Genomic DNA, 11,221 nt, shown 5'->3' with positions numbered 1-11,221 from the left:
TATTTTTTTCAGGAGGAAAATGAAATTTTTTGTGAACATACTTGGAACATTTAGCTACAAGTTGGTGTATAAAAGTGTTTCCTTTTATTTACAGGTGAGCCATAATGGACCGTGAAGTAGGTGTCAGCTTGCGACAACGTTGGTGATGCAGTTCCTCTTCAAGACCGGCTATGACTCTGCCACATCGATTCACAGGAAATTGCTCCCTGTTTATGGGGAGGACACACTGGATCGCAGCAGTATCCAGCGGTGGTTGCAGAGGTGTAAAGAAGGTGATTTCTCTTTACTGGACAATCCACAATGCGGTAGACCATTGACGGCAGTGAGTGATGTGAATAAGGAGACCGTTGATCAGATCATCCATAATGACAGATGTGTGGCGACACGACAGCTTGCTGAAATGACTCGTTTGTCATTGGGTAGTGTGGCATCACTGGTACAGTTACTAGAGTACAGAAAAATCTGTGCACATTGGATGCCTAGATTATTGACAAGAGAAATGGAAACGATAAGGAAGAATGTTTGCGAGGGCCTCATGGAGACCTTTGCTGAAGAGTGGAAACAGTGTTTAGATGACGTCATTACCCAGGATGAAGCAGGGTTGTTTTTGTCCGAACCTGAGAGCAAAACCCAATCCATGGAGTAGCGTCATCCCGGTTCCCCTCGGAAGAAGAAACCAAGACTTTCACGAACAGCAGAGCGAAAGGTGATGGCTTCCTTCCTCTGGGATCAGTGTGATGTTATTTTCATTGACTGGAACCTGGCTCCACAATTAACTGGGACCATTACTGTTTGTCACTGGATAAGCTGAAACGTTCCATCAAGACCCACAGACCACAGCTTCAGGGTCAGCTCATCAGACTACACCATGACAATGCCAAACCCCGTACAGCCCTTATGACGCAAGAGAAAATCAGGAAAATGGGTTGGAAAATTGTTCCTCATCCTCCCTACAGTCCAGACTTGGCTCCGTCTGATTTTTACCTCTTTGGTCGTCTGAAGGTCCACCTGCGCGGTAAAACATTTGATAGTGAGAAAGACCTTATTTCCTGTGTCAAGCGATGGTGTGAAAGTCAATTCCCAGAATTTTACCTAAGTGCATTTACATAATGGAAAGAACGTTGGGCCAGATGCGTCACAGCTGATGGAGGCTACACTGAGTAGGCTCAATGTATAGCCAAATGTTCCAAGTATGTTCACAAAAAATTTCTTTCTCCTCCTGGAAAAGATAAAAAATGAGAGACGACCGTGCAAAACTTTTTGAACGCCCTTTGTACAACATAGCTCAGGTAGTCATCGTAGGTCAGTTTGAGGCAATTTCCCGACGTGGTAGGCCACAAGTGTCCCATATCAAACTGTTCATCTCGGCTTCGTTTACACCACTGCGATACGCTGTAAACAGTATAAAATGGCAAAGTGTTTCCAGTGTTAATGCAGTGTTCTGAAGAACTTATCTATATTTATTCTCTGTTCGGTTCATGACTGTGAAAAGCTGCAGACATTAGTAAGATATGGAGCAGCCTGCTGTAGAACCTATATTCTGGTCACTAATGTTACCAGAGAGACATTTCAGATAAGACGAGTGACTGCTCCTTTCTTTTCTGAATCACTGATTGCTCACTACTTAGATGATCCATCTCTTCGAGTCATTTTAGGAATGGATCGACCAACTCTAGTGTGGATGCTCTTTACTAGTGTATCACGATCCACCCCTAACTGGTGCATTGGGAAACCATTGGCAAATTTGATGTTGCTGTCAGGAAACAGATGATACCTCTTTTTCGTAAGTACTGAGCTATTCCAGTCGTAGTGCCGGTAATTAGTTTTAGAAGTAGGAGAGTTCTGTCAGAAGCAAAGCTGTTACTTGTATCGGCGAGAATGCTTCTCCATTCCATTCACGTTTTGTGAGCCTCTGCGTTTGTGTGTACAAAGCAACATTACAAAAATAAAAGTGCATCCACCAACTTGTTCATACATCTAATGAATGGTCCCGTTGATTCGCTATCTGCGAATCATATTGCTTTAAATTCCTTGAAGAATGTTATGCCGCCGGCCTGTCTGGCCGAGTGGTTCTAGGCGCTTCAGTCAGGAACCGCGCGACGCTACGGCCGCAGGTTCGAATCCTGCCTCGGGCATGGATGTGTGTGATGTCCTTAGGTTAGTTAGGTATAAGTAGTTCTAAGTTGCAGAGGACAGATAACTTCAGATGTTAAGTCCCATAGTGCTCAGAGCCATTTATGGGCGCCAATGACCACTGTAGCTGTGCGCCCTAAAACCACAAAAAAAAGAGCCATTTGAGCCTTTTTTTTAATGTTATGCCATTGGCTGCTGAGTACTGCAGGGCCAATCTTACGCCCATTCACTGAAATGACTTTGGATCCACGTGAGTGGAAGTTAACTTGTGGCAAACTTCCAATCCAGCGAATTATGAGCAAGTATCTTGTTGGTCAAAATCGTAGTTGATGATGTCATCGTTGAAAAGTACATCAATTTTATAACATCAACTGTTTCTTACGCACTTTTGGCATGAATAGCGCCTGGAAATGCCCATATTCTACTGGTTTCGTCAACTAGATTGGATATAAAGCAGGTAACTAATTTTATGCCAGTAATTCCTAGACATTGCCAGACTGTTTTATTTAGCTGATTACCACAAGAAGCTAATGCAATAAGTTTCGTTCTGGCTTGCTTTAACTGATCAATTACTTGATTCAATATAAACAAAACTTCACTAGGAGCGGCGTTACGGTGTACACGCAAAGCAAGAGGTTAAATCTAATTATGCAGCAGAGCAACAAACATGAACACCAGAGCGTGATTTGCAAGATTATTATTACAATCCTCTGGAATATATTCCCCTAAATCGACGAAACCGTCAAATTTCAGCGATGTACCATTGAAATGCAGCTTTTCTTGGAGCTTAACTTCATCAAAATCAGCACACCTTTGTTTTCATCTTGCTCTTCCCGAAATAATTCTTAATTGATTCCACAGCCTGTTTTTAATACTACATGAGCATTTGAGATCATTTACTAAATTTCGAGGACTTCATTCGGAAAGTTCTTGCAACAATCCGTACCTCAAACAACGTCTGCATCCTTTGGGCTACTTAAATTTTAAGAGCACTCCGTCCTTAACGTAGTGTTAACTACGATTTCTTGTCTCTTACTAAGTTTACAATGGTTTAGGACATTTGACTGGGCTGTCCTGCGCTTTTCATCTGAGTTGCTTACGCAGGAAATTGGTTTCGGCATTCGCTGTTCTTAATTTCATAGATAATAATAAAAATTTCCAGTTTTGCTCTTCGATGCTGTTCTTAATAACTGCTCCGTCCGGTACAGATCCGTTCTCTACATTTTTCTCGACAGAAGAAATACCAGAAGACATCAAAATTCATTTTGTTTACCACCTTCTTTTCTCAGATTCTTTGCGAGTGTTTTACTGGCGGTTTTGCGTAATATTTTTGATACATATTTCAGTAAACTGGGAAATAAATGAGTAACCGCTGGACCGCTCCTTGTTCCACCATTGTCAAGGAATTTCAAATTGTTTATCGATATTAAAGAAGTCTGCTGATGTTTCTCCGCACAGAAATGAGAATTTCACACTAAACTATTGTGAGTCAGATCTTTATCTTTTCGAGGAAAAAATCGTCCCCATTTTGAAAATTCTACTTCGTTTTTTAGAAGCCTAAAAAATATTTACCTTTATTTTTTCTGCAGACAGATGCGTACGCTGCACGAAAACCATGGGCGCTTTGTGTTCTTTTTTCTATAAACATGACTAACTATAACTTTTAACACCTCTTCGTCATCGCAGCCTTCAGCTCTTAAAGTTTCACTCACTACACCTTTAGAAGCATACAAAGTTAAATGTACACAAAAGCAACAAAAACTGTGCGACTGCACCTCAACTTGTCTCAAGCGACAGTGCTGCTCGTAGTTCGCAGACACACCACTAGTGATGGGCTAAACTGTGATTTTCCGATATCAGTGATTTCTGTGAATGCTACTTTTCAGTATCTGCTATTCTTAACTGTGATTTGTCGCAGTTAAGAGTCGCAGTTAAGGAACTTAGGTCGCGTATCCCTCCGCCACTGCTATTTCTGCGATTTCTGCTACTTCCGCGATTTCTGGTACTTCTGCTACTTCTGCGATTTTTGTGACTTCTGCTACTTCTGCGATTTCTGTGACTTCTGCTACTTCTGCGATTTCTGTGACTTCTGCGATTTCTGCGACTTACGACCATATGAAAAAGTTACATCTGCCCACACAGAAAATTGCATCTCAACAAATCTGTCATTGGTAAGTAAGTTTTACGTTTGTTCTTCCGTTGGCTTTAATTATGTATTAAAGAAACAACTGTGAAAATATTAATAGTGTAATTAATATGTAAGTCGTCATACAGTAGCGTAATAGTTCGTGTTTAGAAAATGAATTCTAAAATATTGTTATGTTCACAGGTACCCGAACTACATTTCAGTCACTCAGTAAATTGATAACTCAAAATATCATTGTCAACAGATCTGGAGAAATTGCCACTGCGTCTTTAGACCGTTTTCGTCAGACGAGAGGTTGGTTTCTAAGTGTTTCGATGGGCTTAATTACTTCAGTGAGATCGTTCTTGCAAATGTGAAATATACCCCATTGAGTGGCTTTCATTACAGCAAATATTAGCAATCTACTCTGTCAATTATATTGCTTGTAATTAGTGACAGCAAAAATTGTTTAATAATCCTTGTGATTTTGCAGACACAGTTCTGACTCTTGATTACTGGTTGCTGTACGTATCTATCCACATCAAGGCTATTGAGAGAGACTCGTGAAGATTCAAGACAGCTCTTAGAGGATTTGCAGTTTAAAAGTGACATAATTGTGAAATAAGTGTGCAGATGAGTGATTAAATTGTGTTTTATTGAAGTTTTTATGCGATTTTAAAGGAATAATAAATGTTAAATACAGTGAGTGAATAATGAAAATCTCATTTTCCACATGTTTAAGCCTTCCCATACCCATAATTTTCCGCCACATATTTACTGGTAAACACTAGTTGAAGAGTGACATGCCCCCCCCCCTTTCACCACTATCTTGGTGTGACACTGACCTGTAACATAGCCCGAGGTATAGAATATGCATTTTGAGGCTGTTGATATGAAAGTGGGAAGTACAGATCTTCCAGTTAAATCAGGAATAGCTTAAGTGCAGTACTTGAAAGTAGCACACGAAAAGCTTATTTATGTAGGTGGTTGTAGTGTCGGCAAAAAGTTCGTGTTTGTGAAGTTGCCATGTAGAGCACCAGGGGCAAAACTTTTATCCCGAGTCTTGAACTGTGCCGGAATAATTCTGTTTTTATTTCACTACACTTATACAGATGTCTGAGTTCTGCTGTGTTAACATTGCAAAGTCCTGTAGACATGTGGAGTATTAACCAAAATTGTCATATTGGAAGCAGAGTCACATTTGTTACGTTACTTGATATTTTCAGGAGAAAAGGGCAATGTTGCTTCTTATTAATATACTGTAATACATTCAGAGTCACAGCTGTGTTTGACCAATCATAACTGATGTTGAATGTGCATGTCGTCATATAATGTGAAGGGCTTATTTCAATAGTGGTACAAGTCCATTACCTCCACTTTTCTGTCTATAATGCTTCTGAAATTAATGATCCAAACAAACATTAATAAAGGTTCATTTCTAGCAAGAAGCCATAATCTTGAATATTTCTGGTGTCTCAACTGTAGATTTTTCAGCGCTCATTTAACTTTACGACTCCGTATCTCAAAATTAACAAAAATGGACTTGTACCACTAATGAAATAAGTCCTTCATACGCACACACAGCACACCGATCTCGTGAGTCACAAGGCTCTTATAACGAAGTATGTACGTCGTTCAACAGATGGCGGTAGGAAAAGAATGTTAACTGCGCTTTTTAGTTGCTACTTGTGACTCTTAGTTGCGATTTGTCACGGAAATCGCAGTTTGACTCGGTAGCGAATAGCATAGTATGAGCTTTGCTCAACAGATGGCACTGCTAACTGCGCTTTTTAGTTGCTACTTGCGACTTGTCACGGAAATCGCAGTTACACTCGATAGCGTGTCGCAGAGATGAGCGTAGTACAAACTTTGGCCAACAGATGGCACTGTTAACTGCGCCTTTTAGTTGCTACTTGCGACTCTTAGTTGCGATTTGTCACTGAAATCGCAGAAAGCAGTATGGAATTGGGCCAACAGATGGCTCATGGCTTTTATTGTGAAATGCTACTTGCGACTGCTAACTGTGACTGAAATCGCAGTTAGATTTTGTAAAGTTGTTACTGTGATATCTGTGACTTCTCAATCACTGTGATTTCTAACAGATACGTGATTTCCTGCCCACCACTACACGCCACCTTTCCTATGCTACCTGTGTTTCCAGGCGTGGTGTCAGTAATCTTTCTCTTCTACTCGCTATGTCATAATCGTAAACTCTTATGCACGACTGACTGAATGGCAAAATGTGTGAAATATTAGGTCGTTTTAAAAATAGCAAACTTTTGCTTAGACGTTTTTCTAGATCAGATGATTGAATTTTAGGCTAAAGCTAAGGATTAAAAGTTTTTTACTTGAAAATATCTATTTGAGCATAAATTTCTTCAGTGAACGTTCCCAGTGAAGCAAAACAAATCATACTGTTACTTAAAAACCGTCTTGATTGCAAATATTTTTATTCATATGAGCGGTTTCGGTTCATTCAGAACCATCTTCAGATCTGATATTTCAGTTACAGGAGTAACCCGTCCAAGTCCAGCAGTTTTCACATGTGTTTTCACATGTGACATAGCATGTGAAAACTGCTGGACTTGGACGGGTTACTCCTGTAACTGAAAATCAGATCTGAAGATGGTTCTGAATGAACCGAAACCGGTCATATGAATAAAAATATTTGCAATCAAGACGTTTTTTAAGTAACAGTACAATTTCACTGATTGCTGTTGTCCCATAAGACATTATGTCTGTTTTTGCAAAATAAATCACTTAATAAAACTAGAAATCAAACAAAGATATATAAATAATAAAGTCTCGTTAATCATCGCTCATATATGGTTTGTCTATACTCTCACACAACATCATCCGTTCAGGTTTCAAAACAAGAGGGTCATAAATAGTTCTCAAACCTAACAGCCTCTTGGAGTGAGAGTTAATCAGATTGTAGGCATTGCGTTCTTAGTGAGGTTAAAATATTATTGATTCATTTATCAAATTACATGGCTTTTCTTCAGTCGGCATGCACTCTAAAAGTCCTAATTTTCTGCCTTATTAGTATGTTGTATGTAACTTATCTATAGTGTAGAATCCAACACTTTTTCTCCTTGGGGTAAAACGAAAAATTTTCAATTTTTTTCTCTATAACTTTGCTCCATGCTCTGGGATTACAAGAACATATGTATTTTCACTTGCTTTGCCAGAATGTCATACCATTTACGCGATAGTTCTCGATGTCGTACCATTTAGCTACCGATCACTTGCATAGTATAATTCCTAAGATAAAGAGTAGAAGTTGTTTCTCAAGAAACTGGAAACTTAAGCGAGTTGCAATGAAATGGGATGTGCTGCAAATCATTGAGTAACTAGAAACTTATCTCATCTACGAAGATCTTTATGTGAAAATTCGAAAAAAAGAGGAAACTGGTAGTTCCAGTCCTATTTTCTAAAGAAATACCTATTTCAATGATATAACAGATGCCAAATCATCCTTCTACCTTACAAAGTCAACTCAGTTGTTTCTCATGTCTAGAGAACCAACAGCCATGTCATCCACCCGTTGTTCACCATCTAGATGCACGCAACACACAAAAATCGATGTACTCTCAACCAAATAAAGACGGCAAATGTACAGGGGCAGTCAACCGGACAATTTACACAGGAGGGAATAATGGTCCAAACAAACACACGTCCGTATTGAATTTTCTCAGATTTCCACAGAGAACACATGCGATCACGAAGGCCACCCAACACATTGTATTAGTTCGCTATTCACCTGCCTAGAGGGCGACACGGTTAGGTCAGCTGCTGTACTCCAGCTGCCCTCTCCAGTTCGGATGGCTCCTGCCATAAGCTGGAAATGTCAATCATTCTGGCCACAGGCTACCGCCGCAATCCACGGTGCCGCACCCCACATAGAATCGTCCTAGGAAACCAGCCACATATATTTTATCACTGTACTTACAATTAAATATTATGATTGCAGTCTCAATCTGACAACGTTTGACAATGAGAAATGTTGCAGGCAGTGTAAGTTCGTAATAAAACCACCGAATTTAGAAAGTGATACACCTAAGGAACATCGTATGAAGCTGGTATTTGCAACTCCCTCATGCTGTCACTAGATATTTCTCCAGTATTTGTAATGCATTTTAATCCAATGCCGTATCACAGGTTCTACGATATATCCATTGGGTTATAGCCGATGTTTGATCAAGAATTAACACATTACAGTAGATGGTGTGCTATGCAACGAATATCATTGCTATTGATGCTGTCTTCAGATGCATGGTTGCAGCTAATACACTCCTTATCCGGCACAGACATCTCATCCATTGAAGACAGTAAACAATTATATTCGTCCTTCCAGGCCAGCATCTAGACACAGAGTCCTTTTCCCACCATTGTTTTCACCAGTTCGCCATCTTGGATTACGTCATGGAGGGCGAGAGGGGGAGGGCTGACAGAGACCTCTGGTGGTGATGTTGTCAACTAGGTCAGTTGGACTTCAGACCTCATGGTGAACACACCGAATGGAGCTACTGTCTACAAAAACTCAAATTGTTTAAATAAACAATGCGCACTTAGGTCCATTGTATCTGGCAGGCCAGCACAGGCTGACTCTTTTTTCCCTCCAATTTCTGGATGGGGAGGGGTGAGGAGGGTAGAAGGGAGGGGGTGACTTACTTTCCCAACAACATTTGAACTTCCTGCCATGGCGTCACTGCAACATTGCCACATCTGTGGCCTCGATTTTGGATCCGCCATCTTGAATAAATTTGGCAACACTGCAGAGTGGGACTGTATAAACTTTGCCCTACAATTCACATCTATAGAACAAGGACATAATCAGTCTAAACGACAAAATGGATCCTGAAGAATTTCACAAATTCACGATGATGACTACTTCACCATTAGTCATGCTGGAAAATCCTAATGAAGGTTATGGAAGACTGTCTTCTGGTCGCTACAAAAGAGATACGATACTACGTGAAGAGTTTGACACAACACTGAAAGACATGAGTCGAAACAAGGCCCCCGGAGTAGACAACATTACATTGGAACTACTGACGGACTTGGGAGAGCCAGTCATGACAAAACTCTACCATCTGGTGAGCAAGATGTATGAGACAGGTGAAATGCCCTCAGACTTCAAGAAGAATATAATAATTCCAATCCCAAAGAAAGCAGGTGTTGACAGATGTCAAAATTACCGAACTGTCAGCTTAATAAGTCACAGCTGCAAAATACTAACATGAATTCTTTACAAACTAATGGAAAAACTAGTAGAATCCGACCTCGGGGAAGATCAGTTTGGATTCCGTAGCAATGTTGGAACACGTGAGGCAATACTGACCCTACGACATATCTTAGAAGCTAGATTAAGGAAGGGCAAACCTACGTTTCTAGCATTTGTAGACTTAGAGAAAGCTTTTGACAATGTTGACTGGAATACTCTCTTTCAAATTCTGAAGGTGGCAGGGGTAAAATACAGGGAGCGAAAGGCTATTTACAATTTGTACAGAAAGCAGATGGCAGTTATAAGAGTCGAGGGGCATGAAAGGGAAGCAGTGGTTGGGAAGGGAGTGAGACAGGGTTGTAGCCTCTCCCCGATGCTATTCAATCTCTATACTGAGCAAGCAGTGAAGGAAACAAAAGAAAAGTTCGGAGTAGGTATTAAAATCCATGGAGAAGAAATAAAAACTTTGAGGTTCGCCGATGGCATTGTTATTCTGTCAGAGACAGCAAAGGACTTGGAAGAGCAGTTGAACGGAATGGATAGTGTCTTGAAAGGAGGATATAAGATGAACATCAACAAAAGCAAAACAAGGATAATGGAATATAGTCGAATTAAGTCGTTTGATGCTGAGGGAATTAGATTAGGAAATGAGACACTTAAAGTAGTAAAGGAGTTTTGCTATTTGGGGAGCAAAATAACTGATGATGGTCGAAGTAGAGAGGATATAAAATGTAGAGTGGCAATGGCAAGGAAAGCGTTTCTGAAGAAGAGAAATTTGTTAACATCGAATATGTCGTTTCTGAAAGTATTTTTATGGAGTGTAGCCATGTATGGAAGTGAAACATGGACGATAAATAGTTTGAACAAGAAGAGAATAGAAGCTTTCGAAATGTGGTGCTACAGAAGAATGCTGAAGATTAGATGGGTAGATCACATAACTAATGAGGAAGTTTTGAATAGGATTGGGGAGAAGAGAAGTTTGTGGCACAACTTGACCAGAAGAAGGGATCGGTAAGTAGGACATGTTCTGAGGCATCAAGGTATCACCAATTTAGTATTGGAGGGCAGCGTGGAGTGTAAAAATCGTAGAGGGAGACCAAGAGATGACTACACTACGCAGATTCAGAAGGATGTAGGTTGCAGTGGGTACTGGGAGATGAAGAGGCTTGCACAGGATAGAGTAGTATGGAGAGCTGAATCAAACCAGTCTCAGGACTGAAGACCACAACAACAACAACATGTGGTCTCAATAGAATTTGGGTGTGGTATGCCTCCAGCACTCCTGTAAACAAATACATTCAACAACACCTGAACAATGTGCAGATATGAGACCTTCCCATGTAACCATGGTTCTCTAAGCAGCCATCATTTCTTGAAACTAGAGGGATAATGACACTTAGCGCTAAGAGGTGAACATTTCAGTAGGAAAGGGAAGGGTAAACTGGCAGGGTTGTTAGCGAAATCCATAAGGGGGGACACTAGCACTCATGGATGTACCTCTTTTTTAAACTACACTCCTGGAAATTGAAAAAAGAACACCGTGAATTCATTGTCCCAGGAAGGGGAAACTTTATTGACACATTCATGGGGTCAGATACATCACATGATCACACTGACAGAACCACAGGCACATAGACACAGGCAACAGAGCATGCACAATGTCGGCACTAGTACAGTGTATATCCACCTTTCGCACTAATGCAGGCTGCTATTCTCCCATGGAGACGATCGTAGAG

At 40.5% G+C, this 11,221-nt stretch overlaps 1 long non-coding RNA gene across 1 annotated transcript; it reads left to right on the top strand.

Annotated features, from left to right (window-relative positions):
* Positions 1-4,238: 4,238 nt before the first annotated feature.
* On the top strand, positions 4,239-4,895 carry LOC126272720 (uncharacterized). The gene is made up of 3 exons (XR_007549252.1): positions 4,239-4,304; positions 4,463-4,573; positions 4,752-4,895. It is a non-coding gene; the product is annotated as an uncharacterized LOC126272720 (long non-coding RNA).
* Positions 4,896-11,221: the final 6,326 nt, after the last annotated feature.

This window comes from Schistocerca gregaria, chromosome 5 (genome assembly GCF_023897955.1).
Source record: "Schistocerca gregaria isolate iqSchGreg1 chromosome 5, iqSchGreg1.2, whole genome shotgun sequence".
Lineage (NCBI taxonomy): Eukaryota > Metazoa > Arthropoda > Insecta > Orthoptera > Acrididae > Schistocerca > Schistocerca gregaria.
The sequence above is the reverse complement of the archived record's forward strand: the minus strand, read 5'-3'. Positions and strand labels throughout refer to the sequence as shown.